General features: G+C 36.7%; 1 protein-coding gene across 4 annotated transcripts in view; it reads left to right on the forward strand.

Moving 5' to 3' along the window:
• FUT9 (fucosyltransferase 9) overlaps positions 1–20,214 on the forward strand; it is a 210,804-nt gene that overhangs the window by 77,712 nt on the left and 112,878 nt on the right. For all 4 annotated transcript variants that reach the window (XM_023650819.2, XM_023650822.2, XM_023650820.2 and 1 more), the window contains exon 2: positions 16,300–16,388. The gene's annotated coding sequence lies outside the window, so the exon portion shown is untranslated. The remainder of the gene's footprint in view (positions 1–16,299; positions 16,389–20,214) is intronic.

The raw sequence follows: 20,214 nt of genomic DNA on the forward strand, positions 1-20,214 counted from the left end.
AGTTATAAATTCTTTCTCTCAACGTTGCCCCAAATGGGCCATGAGTCTACTTTTGAGACACATTTTGCTACAATGCAGTCATACTTAACTTAGAGTTGCATAAGTGAACAGCCTTAAATTTACAGCTTGGTTTATAATTACATATGACTCACTGAATTTGAAGTCCAGGACAGTTAAATCTTAAGCTATAGATGGAGCTGGGTTTGATGTCCACATCAAATAGCACATATAAATTGTGTATTTATTTTCCCCAGTATACCAAATTTGAAGGGAAAACACCTTCGCATTATACCAGAGAGAATAGTTTAAGCTTATATTCCTCCCACACTTCCAGCTGCACTAGAATATGTGACATACCACACAAGTTAATAAACATCACTTATTGAGAGAAGGGAGTTTGAAGAACTGATGAAAGTCCAGAGTGACTAGAACAAACTGAACAAGGCCAAGAGAGTAGCAAGCTGGATCTAGATTCCCTCTTGCTCCTCTAAAGCCTTGGGCTGTTGGAAAACAACAGTCAGGAGGAGACCCAGGCCACCTGCTTTCAGCCCTGCAACACCAGCTGAGGAGGTAAACAAGGAATGTCCTGAACACCTGACTGGGGGCTAGGGGAGCAGCCCAGTGGGCACTTCAGAAATATTATCATGAATCGGCATCAATTAAGAAGATTTTAAGTTCAGTCAGGGCCATATATATATATATATATGTATTTTTTTTAGGTACTTCCCTTCTTCCTCTCTCCTCTCAATTTCCAACTCCCAGGTGAACAAAATTCTTAGGCTGTCTTCTTGTTATTCCAGAATCTGTCACTACAGCATTCCACCAGTCCCCCACTACCCTCCTTACCCGAATCCAAATTAAATTGATGAGGGATGTGTTAATTTCATAGGGCTGCTGTAACAAGTTACCACAAACGATGGTTTGAAGCAACAGAAATTTATTCTCTCAAATTTCAGAGGTTAGAAGTCCAAAACCAAAGTGTTGGCAGGGCCAGGCTCCCTCAAAAGGCTCCAGGAAGAATCTTTCCTTGCCTCTTCTAGCTTCTGGTGGTTGCCAGCAATCCTCGATGTTCCCTGGTTTGTGGCAGCATCATTGGAATCTCTGTCTCTGTCTTCATGTGGCCTTCTTCCTTAGGTGTCTCTGTGTCTCCGAATTTCTCTCTCCTTATAACAACACCAGTCATTAGATTTAGGGCCCATCCTGATGCAGTGTGACCTCATCTTAGCTTCATTACATCTGCAATGACTCTATTTCCAAATAAGGCCCCATGCACAGGTAGTAGGGGTTAAGACTTCAACAAAACTTTTTTTTTTATTGAGTTCATAATAGTTTACATCAATGTGAGATTTCAGTTGTATGTTATTTCTTGACTGGCACCACATAAGTGCTCCCTGTCACCCCCTGTGCCATCCCCCCACCCCCCTTCCCCTGGTAACCACTGAACTGTTTTATTTGTCCATGTATTTGTTTATATTCCACATATGAGTGAAATCATCTGGTGTTTGTCTTTCTCAGACTGGCTTATTTCGCTTAGCATAATTCCCTCTAGGTCCTTCCTTGTCATTGTAAATGGGATTAATTTGTCTTTTTTCTGGCTGAGTAATATTCCATTGTATATGTATACCATATCTTCTTTATCCAATCATCAGTCAATGGGCACTTGGATTGCTTCTATGTCTTGGCTGTTGTGAACAGTGCTGCAATGAACATAGGGGTGCGTATGTTATTTTGGATTGTTGATTTCAAATTGTTTGGGTAGACACCCAGTAGTGGGATAGCTGGGTCATATGGTATTTCTACTTTTAGTTTTTTGAGGAATCTCCATTCTGTTTTCCATAGTGGCTGCACCAGTTTGCACTCTCACCAGCAGTGTATGAGGGTTCCCTTCTCTCCACGCCCTCTCCAACATTTGTTATTTTTAGTCTTAGTGATTATAGCATTTTAACAGGTGTAAGGTGGTATCTTAGTGTAGTTTTGATTTGCGTTTTCCTGATGATTAGTGATGTTCAACATCTTTTCATGTGTTTATTGGCCATCTGTATATCTTCTTTGGAAAAATGTCTGTTCATCTCCTCTGCCCATTTTTTTGGTTGCCCATTTGTTTGTTTTTTTGTTGTTCAGTTGTGTGAGTTCCTTATATATTATGGAGATTAACCCCTTGTCAGATACATGATTTGCAAATATTTTCCCCCAATTGGTGGGTTGTCTCTTTGTTTTGATTCTAGTTTCTTTTGCCTTGCAGAAGCTCTTTAGTCTGATGAATTCCCACTTGTTTACTTTTTCTTTTGTTTCCCCTGTCTGAAAGGACATGGTATTTGAAAAGATCCTTTTTAGTTCAGTGTCAAAGAGTGTACTACCTATATTATCTTCCAGGAGTTTTATAGTTTTAGGACGTATCTTCAAGTCGTTGATCCATTTTGAGTTTATTTTTGTGCATGGCATGAAATAGTGGTCTACCTTCATTCTTTTGCATGTGGCTGTCCAGTTTTGCCAACACCGTTCATTGCAGAGACTATCTTTTCTCCATTGTGTGTTCTTGGCACCTTTGTCAAAGATTAGCTGTCCATAGATGTGTGATTTTATTTCTGGGCTTTCAGTTCTGTTTCACTGATCTGTGTACCTGTTTTTGTACCAGTATCATGCCATTTTCATCACCATGGCTTTGTAGTACATTTTGAAGTCAGGGATTGTGATACCTCCAGCTTTATTAATTTTTTTTCAGGATTGCCTTAGCAATTCGGGGTCTTTGGTTGCCACATATGAATTTTAGTATTCTTTGCTCCATTTCCATGAAGAATGTCATTGGGATTCTGACAGGGGTTGCATTGAATCTGTAGGTTGCTTTGCGCAGTATGGACATTTTAACTATGTTTATTCTTCCAATCCATGACCAAGGAATGTCTTTCCATCTCTTTAAGTCATTATCAATTTCTTTCAGTAATGTCTTACAGTTTTCATTGTATAAATCCTTCACCTCCTTGGTTAAATTTATTCCTAGGTGCTTTATTCTTTTAGTTGAGATTGTAAATGGAATTGTATTCTTGAGTTCTCTTTCTGTAAGTTCATTATTGGAGTATAGAAAAGCAACTGATTTTTGCAAGTTGATTCTGTACCCTGCAACTTTACTGTAGTTGTTAATTATTTCTATTAGTTTTCCAATGGATTTTTGGGGGTTTTCTGTATATAAGATCATGTCATCTGCAAACAGCAAGAGTTTCACTTCTTCACTCCCTATTTGGATTCCTTTTATTCCTTTCTCTTGCCTAATTGATCTGGCCAAAACCTCCAGTACTATGTTGAATAAGGGTGGTAATGGTGGGCATCCTTGTCTTGTTCCTGTTCTCAGGGGGCTGGCGCTCAGTTTTTGCCCATTGAGTATGATGTTGGCTGTGGCTTTGTCATATATGGCCTTTATTATGTTGAGGTAATTTCCTTCTATCCCCATTTTGCTAAGAGTTTTTTATCATGAATGCCTGTTGGATCTTATCAAATGCTTTCCTTGCATTTAATGAGATGATCATGTGGTTTTTATTCCTCAATTTGTTGATGCGCTGTATCACGTTGATTGATTTGCGGATGTTGAACCATCCCTGTGTCCCTGGTATGAATCTGACTCGATCGTGATGTATGATCCTTTTGAAGTATTGCTGAATTCCGGTTGCCAAAATTTTGTTGAGGATTTTTGCATCTATGTTCATCAGCAATATTGGCCTATAGTTCTCCTTTTTTGTGCTGTCCTTGTCAGGCTTTGGTATCAGAAATGTTGGCCTCGTAGACTGTATTAGGAAGCATTCCATCTTCCCTAATTTTCTGGAATAGCTTGAGAAGGATAGGTATTAAGTCCTCTCTGAAAGTTTGGTAAAATTCCCCAGGAAAGTCATCTGGTCCTGGGGTTTTATTCTTTGGGATGCTTTTGATTGCTGTTTCAATCTCTTTCCTTGTGATTGATCTATTCAGATTGTCTGTTTCTTCTTGACTCAGCTTTGGGCAGTTGTAAGAGTCTAAAACTTTATCCATTTCCTCTAGGTTATCCATTTTGTTGGCATATAATTTTTCATAGTATTCTCTTATAATCCGTTGTATTTCTGTGGAGTCTGTTGTTATTTCTCCTCTTTCATTTCTGATTTTGTTTACTTGAGCTTTCTCTCTTTTTTTCTTTGTAAGTCTGGGTAGGGGTTTGTCAATTTTATTTATCTTCTCAAAGAACTAGCTCTTTGCTTCATTGCTCCTTTCTGCTGCCTTTTTTGTTTCAATAGCATTTATTGCTGCTCTGATTTTTATTATTTTTCTCCTTCTGCTGACTTTGGGCTTTGTTTGTTCTTCTTTTTCTAATTCAGTTAGGTGTAACTTGAGATTGCTTATTTGGGATTTTTCTTGTTTGTGAAGGTATCCCTGTATTGCGATGAATTTCCCTCTTAATACAGCTTTTGCTGCATCCCATATGAGTTGGTATGGTATGTTATAATTTTTATTTGTCTCCAGATATTCTTTGATTTCTCCTTTCATTTCTTCAGTGATCCATTGTTTGTTCAATAGCATGCTGTTTAGTCTCCACATCTTTGTCCTTTTCTCAGCTTTTTTCTTACAATTAACTTCTAGCTTTATAGCATTATGATCAGAAAAGATGCTTGTTATTATTTCAAGTTTTTAAAATTTAGAAAGGCTTGCCTTGTTTCCCAACATATGGTCTATCCTTGAGAATGTTCCATGCATACTTGAAAAGAATGTGTATTCTGCTCTTTTTGGATGGAGTGTTCTATATATGTCTATTAAGTCCAACCGGTTTAGCTTATCATTTAATTCCACTGTTTCCTTGTTGGTTTTCTGTCTGGATGACCTATCCATTGATGTGAGTGGAGAGTTGAGGTCCCCTACTATTATTGTAGTATTATTAATGTATTCTTTTATGTTTGTTAATAGTTGCTTTCTGAACTTTGGTGCTCCTGTGTTGGGTGCATAGATATTTATAAGTATTATTTCCTCTTGATGGAGTGTCCCTTTGATCATTATATATTGCCCCTCTTTGTCTCTCTTTACCTGCCTTATCTTTAAGTCTACTTTGTCTGATATATGTATTGTGACACCTGCTTTCTTTTGTTTGACATTAGCTTGGAGTATCATCTTCCACCCCTTCACTTTGAGCCTGTGTTTGTCATTGGAGCTGAGGTGTGTTTCCTGAAGGCAGCAAATTGTTGGATCTTGTTTTTTAATTCATCTCACCACTGTGCGTCTTTTTATTGGAGAGTTCAATCTGTTTACATTGAGGGTGATTATTGATGGCTGAGGGCTTAATGCTGTCATTATGTCACTCGTTTTCTGGTTTTCCTGCATTTCCTTTGTTTCTCGTCCTGTGTGTTTTGTTCTATGCATTGAATTATGTGGTTTTTTTATGATGTGTTTCTTTGTTTTTTCCTTATTTATTTTTTGTGTCTCTGTTGTGCTTTTTTGTTTAGTGGTTATCCTGAAGCTTGTATAAGACAGTCCATTTTCTGATGACCTCTTATTTCCTTAGTCTAAACCGATTCAGTCCCTTTCCTCCTCCCCTCCTAAGTTGTTTTTCTCATATCTTATTCCAACTTGTGCTGTCAGTTTGTGGTTAAAGGGACAAGATTGTCTTTGTTTTTGGTGTTTTCCTTCCCTTTAGCCTAATGCTATAGTTGAATATTTGCTATCCTATTCTGATTATGTCTACCTAATTATCTCCTTATGCTGTGTTTTGTGGTTTCTCTCTCCCTTTTTTTCTTTTTTTTAGGTATAAGGGCCTTCTTGAGGATTTCTCTTAGGGGGGCTCTCATGGCTATGAAGTCCCTTAGCTTTTGTTTGTCTTGGAATGATTTAATTTCTCCCTTGTATCTGAAGGATATTTTTATTGTATAGAGTATTCTTGGCTGAAGATTCTTGTCTTTTAAAGTCTTGAATATGTCATTCCATTCTCTCCTAGTTTGTAAGGTTTCTGCAGAGAAATCCGCTGAAAGTCTGATACAGGTTTCTTTGTAGGTTATTTTCTTCTGCCTTGCTGCCCTGAGTATTCTTTTTGTCATTCATTTTTTCCAGTTTTACTACTATATGCCTTGCAGTAGGTCTTTTTACATTGACAAATCTAGGAGATGGAAGCTTCTTCCATACATATTTCCCTCTCTTTTCCTAGATTTGGGAAGTTCTTTGCTATTATTTCTTTGAACACACTTTCTGCTCCATTCGCCTTCTCTTCTCCTTCTTGAATACCTATAATTCTTATGTTGCAATTCCTCCTTGAGTTGGATATTTGTAGGAGACTTTCTTCATTTCTTTTTAGTCTTAGTTCTCTCTCCTCCTCTCTCTGGAGCATTTCAACATGTCTATCTTTGATTATGCTGATACACTCCTCTACAATGTCCACACAAGCATTCATGGAATCCGTATTTTGTTTTATCTCTTCCATTGTGTCTTTCATCTCTAATGTTTCTGATTGATTCTTCTTTATAGTTTCAATCTCTTTTGTGAAGTAGCTCCTGAATTCGTTGAATTGTTTCTCTACATTCTCTTTTATCTTGTTGAGTTATTTGATGATAGCTGTTTTGAATTCATTGTCATTTAGCTTACATATTTCTGTGTCCTCAGGACTGAGTTCTGGGTGTCTGTCATTTTCTTTCTGGTCTGGAGATTTGATGTAGTGTCTGATGTTGGAAGGTCAGGTCTTTCTCATTCTGATATTATTTGGCTGCAGTTACAGCCTATCACCACTGGGTGGAGGTCGAGAGCCACATATTCTGAGCCCTCCACCTTCAGCTGAGATCCCAGGGGTTGGAGCAGCAGTGAGCTGGTGGGGGTGAGGGGCGCTTTCTCCTGTTTGCACTCTGGGACTTTCCTATCAGCCCTGGCTGTCTGGTCTCCTTGGGTCTTGGCTTGATGAGGTCACCCCACATGAAATTTTTTGCCCCATTAGAGGGCTGCCCTCTAGCCCTCAAGGGCCCAAGGGAGTCCTGGGTGATCCTGCAAATGACTGACCCCTCCCCAACTCCTTTCCTCACAGATCCTCCTGCAGCAGCAACCGCAGTCTTTAGGGGAGGGATCGAAGTTCTCTTTTACCACATGCCAGCTCTTCCAAGGGGGGCTCCAGCCTCTGCACCCTCCATCATGTAGCTGTGTGTCTTTCCAAGGTATTTGTGTTGTTAGGATGTCTTCTGTTGGAGTATGGATATCCCTTTTTGTTGTATGTTGGAGGAGAGAGAGTCTCAGGCAAGTTCACTCTGCCATCATGCTGACATCACTCCTTCAACAAATCTTTCTGGGAACACAATTCAATCCACCACAGGGTGGGGCTAATCTCAACTAGGTGTTTAGAGGAGGACCAAATCCCATTAATGTACATCAAAGTCAGAATAACTCTAGGGTTCATTTGCATTTTTAAAGAAAGATTTTGTAACAGATGTGTTAATAACAAATAGACTGGTAGGGATCAGAGCATTCCTGGTACCTGCTTTCTGCCCAGAGCTTCCAATCCCTCACCTTCAGCAAACCCAAGGCCACCTCCCTCCCCTTCACCAGAATGGATCAGCTACAAAAAGAAGAGGTGATATGCATATAGAAAGTTTAGGTTGTATATCTTCTTTTTTTTTAGAAATGTTTTCACTTTTATGGTAAATATTTAAATATTTCCTTTGGATCACATTATATGAATCATGGATTTATACTTCATTTCCATTGATTTAGATCTACATATTTCCCATATGTGGTCCACATATGAAGGACACATATGACAAATATGAAGGACACTCATGCAACAATTTGGCAACAGAAAACTATACAGATGTAAATGATTTTGGTAGCCATGGATTTCTTTTCTTCCAAAATACTTCCTAAGTGTGAACAAGAAGAATGAAGAGGAAAAAGTAAAAGTCTTTGCAAAGTTTAAATCAGGTAATCTGGGTTCTTCTATGCTTGTCTGGTAGAGTCAATATCCATTCACAATCATGGAGCACTTGCTCCTGGATGAGTTAAGGACAGAAGAATGTGTACCTTTATTTAGGCCATTAAAATATGGAAATTCAAGTTTGAAAATGATTCAAAAGGAAATGAATGCATTTTAAAACAAAATGCTTTTTCTTATATTCAATGAGTCAGAAGACAGCTGTGTGGTAAAATTTCCCTACATTCTGAACAATATAATGTAGTCCATGTTTTTTAATAACTTGGTTTATTTGTAAATCATGCACCATCAATACACAGCTCAAACCATTGCATTTAATGCAGTAATTGCAGCCAAAATTGGAATGAATTCTTTTCTCTCCCAGAACATTATTTATTTGAGAATGAGAATTTAATACAAAATTCTGATTTTTAAAAATCTTTCATCAGTTTTAACACAACTTTGGAAAAGAGGAAATACATTATTCTAAATTAAGTTGCCATGGTATACAATATCCATTTACATTTTTGTTAGGATTAGCTTTTCTTCTTTCTTAGTTACAAAAACATATTATGCTAAATTTTATTATTTTGATTATTGATTTCTCAAGAGACTTTGATCTGAATTTAAAAGCTACAGCTTAAGTTTTATAATTAAAATTTATAGCAAAACATTTATTTTTCGTACCAATAATTTACACTCAGGAAAAACTTTTAATAGTTATTTAAATAATTATATGAATTTCTATAGTCCTTCATTCAACTGTCTGTTTTGATCAGCCTGGAACTGACCTAGCTATGATTCTTCACAGCGTGGTCCCCAAACCTCTGTAACAAATTCTAGTGGGAGGTTAGAGGACTTGTTACATAGAGAAATTCTGGACCCTACTCTACTCACTATTTATCAGCATCCCTGGAAATATAGCTCATGCATCTGTTTTTACTAAGCCATCCAGGTGATTCTTATGTTCATTAATGCTTGAGAAGCCTGGATTAAAGGGGGCAGACCAGTGGAATCTAACCTTTTCAACATTGGTGACCTCTAGGTTCTGCAGTACACTGGGAGAACCTGTTCAGTGACTATCAACTTCTTCCTCAGGAAGTCACTCAAGGGACAGAAAAAGAAAGCCTCAACCACCTCCCAATGCCCCCAGAGTTTTGGCAGCTAGGCTAAAGATAGCAGGCAGCATGCTTGGAGCCCCAGAGAAATAATCACAGACTTCTAGTCCCTCCCTCCCTCTCTCTCTGCCTACTTTCCTCCTTCCCTCCCTTCCTTCTGTCTTCCCAGTGCCCTCTGCAATTTTGTCAAAAGAATGGGGTGAGTGGAGGGTATCTAGAAGATGGCAACAGTTTATCAAAAACCCTCCCTCCTCTCATCTATCTGGCTAAATCTCATTGAATATTCTTAAAACAGATGCTTAAAAAAGGAAATGTCCTATTTTTCTTTTTGTTATTGTCATAGACAAAAAGAAAAGACATAGTGTCACCAATTCTCTGTCCCTGGCCAGTCTCTTCCTTGGTGCCAGTCAGGCATCTTCCTTGTGGATGAGTGTGACTGATGATGGGTATAAGTACCATACAATCTTTACCTTGGCTTTACTTGCTATCTCTCATTTTCAGATCCTTCTTCCAGAGAGGGTTTTATAACATGCAGCATCAAAAATCAAAACACCATCTGAACAAGCAAGTGCACTTGCTTCTTGGGAGCCGCAACTAGAGTTCAGCCCAACCCTCATCTTGTCCATCAGAAATTCCTGGGCTACTGATTGGCTGTCTCTCCCAGGCCTGTAATCACAAATTAGGGCTTATCATTCATTGGATTAATTACCCCAAGACCCCCTCAGAGCTAGAGAAATCAGTTGATGGAGTGCTTAAACTTTATCCATTCAACTTAAAGATGGGAAAATCAAACCATTTTTAGACCCGTATCTCAGTGACATTTTTTTAAAAAAGATTCATTATGGTTTAAACTAGAAGTTGGCAAACTATGGTGCATGGGACAGATCTGAACTATTGCTAGTTTTTATAGATTACAGTCCACTGGAACACAGCTACAGCCAACTGTTGATGTATTATTGGTCTGTTTTCACACTACAACAGTGGAGTTAAGTTGTTGAGAGAAAAACTGTATAATATATAAATATTTATAGAACATCTTTAACTTTGCCTCTTAGCCTGCAATGCCTAAAATATTTACCATCTGACTCTGCTGTGCACAAGCTTGTTAACCTCTGGTCTAATCTGAAACATTCATGATTTACTTTCTCCAGTTCCTGAAGGCAAAATATCAATAAATTAAATTCCATAGAAAGATTCCCCTTACACATGTTAAAACATGTTATGTTCTTTTCTCACTAACCAGCATAAGATAATCATAAATATGTGGGAATAACTGCTTTAATTCCAATAGTCAGAATAGCATTTATCATAGTAAGGATTCAGTAAATGCTTGATTAAATAAATAAATCTTGAAAAATGTATGTGCATTCTGCATTTTATGATACATCTCTATTTTAGAATAAATTGCTTTTCCCCAAATCTTTGAGTAAAATGGATACTTTGGGAAGAATGCACATGGTTTCTAGTACTGCTTCAAGCCCCAGGTGGAAAAAGCTCAATAGTTTGCCCGGAAGTGTTCTGCAGGTTTTAAGAGAACAAAGCAACCCACCTTCTTTCAAAAAGTGTGTGCTGTAAACTATGTCTACGGGTAAAATACATATATAACCTATGGACAAACCATTTTCACACATCTATTATAAGAACCTTTAACCTGTATTCCAAGCATAAGTATACTTTAAGACCTCAAGACATTGATGTTTGTTAATGGTCCTAAGTGCTATTAATTCTCTGGAATCAGTCTGTGTAGGTACTTCTCCGGCTGCACCCTTTACAAGCTGGGTGACCTTGGACAAATTGCTTAAGCTCTCTATGCTTCATATTCCTCTTCTCTAAAACTGGATTAATATCTCAGGCTTGTTGATAAGATTGAATGAGAATATGTATATAAAACCCTTAAAACTATGGCTGGTATATAGTGAGGCACTCTTATTATGAGGTGATATTATTATTACTGTTAATTAGGTTCGACTCTCAGCAAAAGACTCAGCCTTATCTTGTCTTCTCTCAGCCAAAGGGCCCTCCTGTGACCTGCCCTGCTTACCTTTGCTGCCTCCTGCATGTGCTTCATTACACGCTTATCTCTTTGCTCCACTAAAGCCAGATTACTTTTTAGTCCCAAACTATATTATCTCCGTCCTCTTTACCTTTGCTCATACTGCACTGTCTAGTTGTCATTCAACATTCAATTTACACAGACTATTTTCTATTAAGCTTCGGCCAAGTAAAGTGGAATGCTGCTACATTTGTGCCCCTAGCCAGACATTTTGTACAAATTTCTTCATTTCTCTTTCTTTCGCTCATCCTCTCATCTATGAACCCTTCAAGGGCAGAAGAGTGTTTTAGTCACCCTTTTAGCCATAGCACCTGGCAGCTGTTATACAGAAGGCATTTAGTAAAATGTATGTTGAATTAAAGAAGGTTTAAGGCTTAAGGACCCAGTCTAGTAATTCTGAAGTCATAAAATTCTGTTTAAACTACAGCCACAGGAATCAGCTCAATGAACCCTTCTGGCAGCAAATCTCATTTATCATTATAAACTGCACAAGGTAATTGTCTTTATTTGTTCAAAATTCAATGTCTTTTAATCACATCTGGTGAATTGAGTTAAGGAACTTACTCTTATTAATGGAATTCAATTTTGAATGTATCTGAGATATTTCTAGCCACTTCATTCAGAGTCTTCTAAAGTTTTCTTCTTTATAAGTAATGCTCCATTTGGCTATTTCCCTATTCTTTCATTTAAAAGAATTATATAGCATTTTTCTTAATCACTTATACTACCTTTAATTGATGGGTTCAACACTAATTACAAACAATTGTATAAAACAAATATGTCTCCATATTTGCCCCCTTTGGTGAATTTTACCCAAATCTACTGAAGAATCCTACATAAGCATCTACGTAATTTTTATTTTTCAAATTGACCCTTTGCTAAAAAAAATAATAATCTATAAAGATGGCTCAAAAATGCATGTATGTTTGTGAAAAGGTGAAATTAATGAATATGATTTTATATTTTTTTCAAAGATATCCAAAATCTAAACACTTCTCTCCATTGTCACTGTCACCAAACTTACACTCACCATCTTCTCTCAACTCAGCTACTGCAATAGGCCTTAGGCTGGCTACCACTTCCAGGCTTGCCTCTACCATCCACAGAACATTTGAAATGATCCTTCAAAATTTTAATCAGTTCCCTGGACAAAAACTTCCTTTCTCCAGTGTATCATGAATAAAGTCTGAATTCCTTATGATGGCCTATGTGGCCCAACATCACCTGGCTGCTGCCTGCCTGTCTACCCCACTCCCCGTCCCACCACTGCCACTGTGCCCTGTGTCACCACAATGCAAGCACTCTGAGCTTTTCTCTCCTCCTTGAACACGCCAGACTTGTTCCTGTCTTGGGCCTTTACATCTAGTGTCCCCTTTCCTTACAATGCTTGATCCTGAAGATAAGACTGAGTTCTTATCTTTAGCTCACACCTGAGCTCCTTCATGAGGAGTCTCTTTGTTGTGGGCTCTTCTGCTGCTGACATTTCTCAGTCAATTCTCAGCTCTTTCTCTGTCTAAGGGCCTTGCTAATTCAATCTGCCTGGATCTTGGCAGTTCAGGCCCATCAGTCTCCACTGTTACATACATTACTACTTCCCTCTTCTGACACCTGGTTAAAGCTGAAAGCCTCACAAACCTCTGTGGCTGAGCCTTTTTGCTCTCAGCAGGCCCAGTTTTTCTCAACTCCTTATCCATGCCGCACAATAACCAAGGGAGACTTGGGATTACAAACAGGGCCTATTTGTGTCATGGGACCCTCATGATATTACTGGACACCCTGTATTAGTATGAGATTACTCAGCGCAGTAATCTCTTCCCAAAATCACAGGCAAAAGCCCTGAGAATTCCCTCAACTTAACTAGAAATTTCTAAAGCTATTCTCCCTAAATGTTTGGCCTCAAGAAGCTGGGAGGAGAAAACCAGAGTTGCCGCAGAAACATTCCTCCCCTACCGTTGTCTTCTTTCTCTCCACCTCTTCTGATATTTCTCCCCAGAATAGATGAAGAAGGCTTTCTTTCTACAGGATTTGAAACTCCTTTACATGAAACTCATGCAAACCTAGTCATTTATACTTGCTGACAAATATCAAGGTGAAAAGTAAAAAACAGTGAATCATCTTAAGTCTCATCCTTAAGTTACTAAGCCTGTGGATCTTGACAAAACATCCAAATAATAGACTCATCCACCTGGAACTGAAGGAATCTAGAAACGCTTTCTTCCTCAAGACTGACTGACTTTAAACCATACATCAAAATAATGCTTTAAATGACAGAAACTGAGTGTCTTGACCCCACTTCTACCCCATGTCAAGTGGATACTTTGACTGCTCTGGAAGGAAAGACAAGTATGTAGGAAAGAAAAAGAGAAAAACGTATAACATCATTTGACTGGGTTAGATACAAATGTAGGGAATGGAAGAGAATGATCGTTTCCCTATATGTCATACAAAGAGGATAGAGACAATAATTATCCTCAGAAAAAATTTTATCAGCAAAAATAATAACAATATAAGAGTGATGGCATAACTTGAGTGCTATTTATTCAGCATGCTGAGCCTTTAAATCATAGCCGTGATTTGGGGAGTACACATGAACTCACACACACACACACACACATACAAACAAATCTGAGTCACCAAATAGACAATAGAACTCAGGCCACTTGCTGGCCCTCATTATTTGTTCTCACTCTAGATAGAATTTTAAATGTTTGATTTTTCTGACTTTCCAGCAAAGATCATTTTGAAAGCATCAAATCTGATGTTGTATAGTAAAAAACAGAGAAGGAATGGCATTTGACATGAGACAGAAAATCATAAAAACAATTCACAGATGTTCAAATATTATAACAGCCTGGAACCAGTTGAGACAAGCATAAATGACCCTTTTCTATTTTTCTTAATTTGTTAAATGTATTGATCCTTTATGTCAATATTTATAACCAATGCATTACATATATTATTTGCAATAATTGTGTTTGTGGTTTTACTCATTTAACAACCCTAAGGACAAGATATATACGGTTTCAACAGAAAAACTTGATCAACCTTACAAAATATTTCATTAAACTTTTTCAAATTGAGAACTTAAATAGTATTGAAAGTTGATATCTAAGCAGGACTATCTCATAAACAGTGTCCAGGGAGCCATGTGCAAGTAAAGACATTTTTGTCAAATTAATAAAAAGAAATCTCATTAAATTGGAGTCAGGAGGCCAAAAGGGGGAGCTCTCATGCCCTATGTCAATAGCAGAGTCCAAAAGTAAAGAGAAAGATTTTGTCTTCTTGACCAGCAAGAAGTTTAGCCAATGAGACTGTCACAACTCAGCCAATGAAAAGACACTACATATTGAACTCTCAATTCCTGCAATGAGCTCTCTGTTTACAATAGCCCTTCCAACTTCCTCTTCCCCTCTATAAAAGAGTTTCTCCTCCCTTGCTGCTGGAGGACTTGCATATGGCTCAGCATGGTTGCAGATCCCAAATTGCAATTCTTTGCTGACCCAAATAAACCCATTTTTGCCGGAGGAATAACTGGCTGTCTAGTTGTTTAAGGTTAACCCTTTTGAGTAGACACTTTGAAGTTAGAGCTGGATTTGATCTCCAACTACAATACCTTCGAGCTTCTTAATATGGATGAATTTTTTAAATTATCGAAACACTATAAAATGAGGATAATAAAACCCTTACAGTATTGCTGTGATGGTTAAATGACAATCATACACTTTAACAACATTAAACAGCTGTTACAAAATATAAACATTTACTATGTCTTATACCTTTGAGAAAGGAATAATTAGGTAATACTTGATTTTAAAGACAAGACAGAAATTCTATATCTCTTCTCTATATTTTGATCATCTTAAGTGTGTTTGAATCCAATATTGAAGTGTAACTAAAGGGAAAAATTACTAAATTAGAGGAAAAATAAATTCTTTTCTATTAAGCATAAGCTAAGCCTATGTGTAAATCCAGAAAGAAATCAGATGGAATTTGCATTGAAATCTGTGGATTGAAGAAAGAAAAAAAAGTTAGGTGTTTGGGGGACATAAAATGGGAACAAGAGACATGGTGCTTGTGTGTGTGTGTACTGAGTACAGGATACTTAAACACCACTTTTAGTAACATCTAAGTATGGATGTGTTCTACAGCAAAAAGACATTTTTGACAAGGAGTAAATTCATAAAATGCACTTTGGGGAGGCACTATGTTAAAGAGAAAACTGAATCCACCCTTATTCCATAGTTTGAAGCTATTTGCTCTTGATTGGGGTAATAAATGTCAGTAGGTCAGTTTCCCACTTTGTATTAAATCTAATCTTCATTCTTTGTAGAATAAGTAGTTCAATAAGGTTTGAAAGCTGTTGCCTCCATTTATACCCAGTCAGGTATGTGGGCAGTTGTCGTTGTCCGTTTGGGCTGCTGTAACAAAATACCACAGACTGGGTGGCTTATAAACAACAGAAATTTATTTCTCACAGTTCTGGAGGCAGGAAGTCCAGGATTGTGACGCCAGCAGACTGGGTTTTTGGTGAGGATTTCCCTGTTCATAGACAGCCATCTTTTCACTGTGTCCTCAAAGGGCAAGGGAGCTCTCTGAGCCCTCCTTTATAAAGGTACTAATCTCATTTATGGGGGCTCCGCCCTCATGACCTAATCACCTCTCAAAGGCCCCACCTCCCAATACCATGTCTTGAGCATTAGGATTTCAACCTAAGAATTTTGGGGTAGGGGAGGGTGAGCACACATGTTTAGATCACAGCAGCTGGCACACATCAACGTGAAAATTAAGGACGTTTAGACAAATGATCTAATTATTTGATCTTTATTTTATTAAGCATCCAGATAATTATATCTAGATGATGTAGTAACTTTTTCTTGTATTTTTTGTGCTATGGACACAATTTATTCTGTAAGTGGAAAATATAAAAAATAGAGATCATGAAATATATTTAGTTAAAAAGATATCATACCCATTTCCTTAGAGTTTCAATTACAGTATTCATTCTTTTTAATAATTTTCTCTTATTGTATGTTGAAATGAAAAGTAATGCCATAACATTTTCCTAAAAATTAAAAGAAATCATAAATTAATATAAGCAAATGACGCAATAATACATACAGAAAGATCTAAGCTTGTAAGAAGTGTGATTTCTTTTAGCTTTTTTTTTTTTTTGGTTATTTAGCTACATATATAGCAGTACGTTTAATAACATACTTTTTTCTCTCTCTCTTTCCCAACAGGTTTAGAACGTGATAATTCAAGAATTTTATAATACAGTGGAATAGCTTAACAACTGTCTATGTGCTTCCCATGATATGTTCTCTATATTGTAAGTATATATTTACTTTTCCAAACTAGCTTGATTGTGAGAGAAATGTGTTCAGTTACAACTTACAATTAACTTGGATTGTTTTGGAAAATTATAAGCTAAAACTCCTCCAAAGTATAGAACAGTTTAAGAAGGTTATCTTATATGAAGAGATGTTCTGTAAATTTAGATTTAACATTACATCAAAGTTAAAGCTTAATATAATTATTTATCATGGTAGAATAATATGCCTATGTTAAGTTATATTTTTTATAAATGTTATTCTTAATATCTGTAAGATTTCTACACTATTCTTTAGTTTTCTAGAAAAACAATTTCATAAAGATTGGACATGGAAAATTTTATGCTAAAGTATTAGAATTTCCTGAAATTTTTTTAAGAATAGAATGTGTAACATAATTTCAAGGCCAGGTTATTTTCTTTCTATGTTACTTATCTTTTCAGAAACTGGTTTTAGTTTTGGCAAGGTAATACGTATACCACTAAATCATTCATATGTGTGTGTGTGTGTATTTACACATATACCTATGTGTGTATATATTTGTGTACACACAATTTCTTTAATAAGCTAAATAAAAAGAGGAAGAAAAGCAGGGAACCACTTTTGTTCAGTACGGGAACCTCTGGATATTAATTTCACATTGCTGAAAAGTAAGGAGAGAAGTGGAAGGCTGGGATACTGTGCTTTGTTTTTGAGTTAACAAGTACCAAGCAGTAAGTGCTAACTCTCAGCAGTGGGGAGGACAGGACACAGCCCAATATTTTTCCTCAGAAGAAAGTAAGCCATGAACTGGTGCCCTTCAGTAATCAGAAGTGTTCACAAAATTTATGGCATATTTAGGGCCTCAGGAGATGCTGTTCCTTAACAGCATCAGGCAGTGCCAGACCTATAATACCCATCTCAAGCCTTACTCTCCATTCTCCCAGCCCTTCCCCTGCTGGAGTCCCTGTCTGAGGATATGAAATCTATCACAAGTGACTTGGAACTTAGTGAAACTTGATCCATCTCCCCAAAGGCAGGAGACTGAGCTGTGCCTGATTATGCAGTGGAGGTTGGAGGTGGTAGTGGATAGGTTATTAGCTTGTCATTTCAGAACACTGATTGCCTTTTGACACAGAATATGGTACATGGTTCTAAAGCAGTGCTATCTAATTAAAATATAATCTGAGCCAAACATGTAATTTAAATTTTTCTTGTGGTCACATTTAAAAAGTAAAAAAGCAGCAGTAAAATAGGTTTCAGTAGTATGTTTTATTTAGCCCTATATATTCAAAATACGGTCATTTTAACATGTGATCAATATAAAAATATTAATGAGACATTTCACATCCTTTGTTTTCATAGTAAGTCTGAAATCCAGTGTGTTCTTACAGCACATCTCAATTCGGATGCTAAATTTTTTATTGGATATACTTAATCTGCATTTAGATTTCATAAAATTTAAAGTTGAAAAAAGTAGGTTTACAAAGTCAAGTTGTCCCACACATACTTAAAAGTTTTCCTATAACTAAATCAAGTGTCAGTTTTTAAATTTATTTAAAATTGAAAGTTATTTCCTTAGTCACAGTAGTCACATTTCAAGTACTTGACAGTCCCATGTGGCTCGTAGCCGCCATATTTGACAACTCTTTTCCAGAGGACTGTTGATATAACACTGTAATTCAGCTACCTAATGAATTTTGTAGGCTGATCTCGGAGCATAGCAATGGAGCATAACTTTAAAATTTTAATGAGAAAAAAGTCAAATCCTACACCTCTGACTTAAAATGATAAATGGAGCATAAGTTTAAAATTTTAATGAGAAAAAAAAGTCAAATCCTACACCTCTGACTTAAAATGAAATTTTATTAGAACTACCTGTTTATGAGAATTTATGGATAAGAAAATATACAAGGTCTAAACCTCTAAGCTGTGCTGCACATTGGAATTTGGAAATTTTTTACTTGCTTCAGTGTACGTGCTCTGTTGTAACTGAAAGAATTAGGTGATCACAGCCCTTCGCATTACACTGAGTGTATCAAAAGCGAAAAATAAAATAAAAATTTTTAAAATGGCTTTGTGAAAAACACTGTTAAAAGAATGAAAATATAAGCTTCAGACTTGTAAATCAAATGTCTGATAAAGGATTAACATCCAGAATATATCAAGAATTCTTAAAACTCACCAAAGAGAAAATGGATAACCAGGTTAAAAATGGATAAAAGATCTGAACTTCATCAAAGAAGATGCATAGACGGCCAGTAAGTATATGGGAAGATGCCCAACATTGTTGGTCATTAGGGAGACGCTAACTAAAGCCACAATGAGACAGCACCAGAATCTATTAAAACGGATAACAACCTTTAAAATCTAACAATATCAAATGCTGGTGAGCATGTAGAACCAAACGGATTCTCATTCATTGCTGATGGGAATTCAAAATGGCACTGCCACTTGGGGAAACTTTGCGTTGGTTTCCTACAGAGTTAAACGTGCTTACCTTACAGCCCAGCAATCCCACTTCTGGGTATTTACCCAAGTGAATTTAAAACTTATTTTTACACAAAAACATATATGTGAATATTTATAGCAATTTTATCTACAACTGCTAAAATGTCAAAATAACCAAAATGTTATTCAATTGGTGAATAAATGAGTAAACTATAGTATATCTATGCAATGGAATACTACTCAAGTATAAAAAAGAAAGAATTACTGATTCATGCAATAGTATGAATGAATCTTAAATGCATTTTGCTAAGTGAAAGAAGGCAGACCCAAATGACTGAACATTATATGAATCCACATGTATGAAATTCTAGATGAAGCACAACATAGAGATAGGAAAGAGATCAGTAGTTGTCACAGTTTAGACATACAGGAGGGCTGAGAACAAAGTGATAATGTGAGGAAATTTTGGGGGTGATGGAACTGTTCTGTATGGTACTGCATTATTAGATAAATAACTGTGCCCATAGACCCATCAAAACCCATAGAGCTATAAAACACAAAGAGTGAGCTATGTAGTCTGCAAAATAAAAATAAGAAAACAAATAGAACATTGGAATTTCCCAAGATGGAGTAGAGACTGTGACAAATGATCTAACCAAATTACAATTGTAAGGCATAACCTCCTTGAAGGCCATGGAGGAAAAGGATCTAGCCTAAGTACCTGTGAGAAACACTGTCTTAACAGGACAAAGACTAAAAAGAATAATGCCAAAGAGCAAAATAACTGTACGAAGATATTGTACTCTATTTGATACATTTTTTTAAATCACAGATGTATAGGTTAGTAATTATGTGACTACTTTGAGTGTATACACATAAGCTAATAAAATTGTTGATAACAGAAGCTAGGTTTCTCATTGTCAGAGAAAGAAGTTACAAATAAGTGAAAGCGATAGCTAAAATTAACCTTGTAGTGCTAGATTAGAGACAGAGATATCAATATGAACTCATTTTTTCTCTTAATATACATACAGATACAAAAATAAATATAGATATGTGTGCATGCGTACATAACATTTATTAGCTCTACCTACTGAAAGGTCCTAGAAGTAGTTATACACAGTAGCAATGAGCATACCTCATGTCCAGATTTTAGTTTCTAAATAACCATTCTCCAAAAAAAAAAGGAACCAGGGCCCTCAGGAAAAATGGTTGATTCTAGAGGTAGGGCAGTAAAAATACAAACTGAACCTGAAGTCTCTTGTAGTGCCAGAAAGTGAAAAAGTGGAAAAAAAGTTATTGGGGCATGTCAAAAGGACACAGGAGCCAGTCAGAAAGAGTTCCCAGTAACCAAAGCTGAAACACTTTGAGCAACAAAATAATGATTGTATTAGA

Source organism: Equus caballus, chromosome 10, assembly GCF_041296265.1.
Source record: "Equus caballus isolate H_3958 breed thoroughbred chromosome 10, TB-T2T, whole genome shotgun sequence".
In the NCBI taxonomy this organism is placed as follows: domain Eukaryota; kingdom Metazoa; phylum Chordata; class Mammalia; order Perissodactyla; family Equidae; genus Equus; species Equus caballus.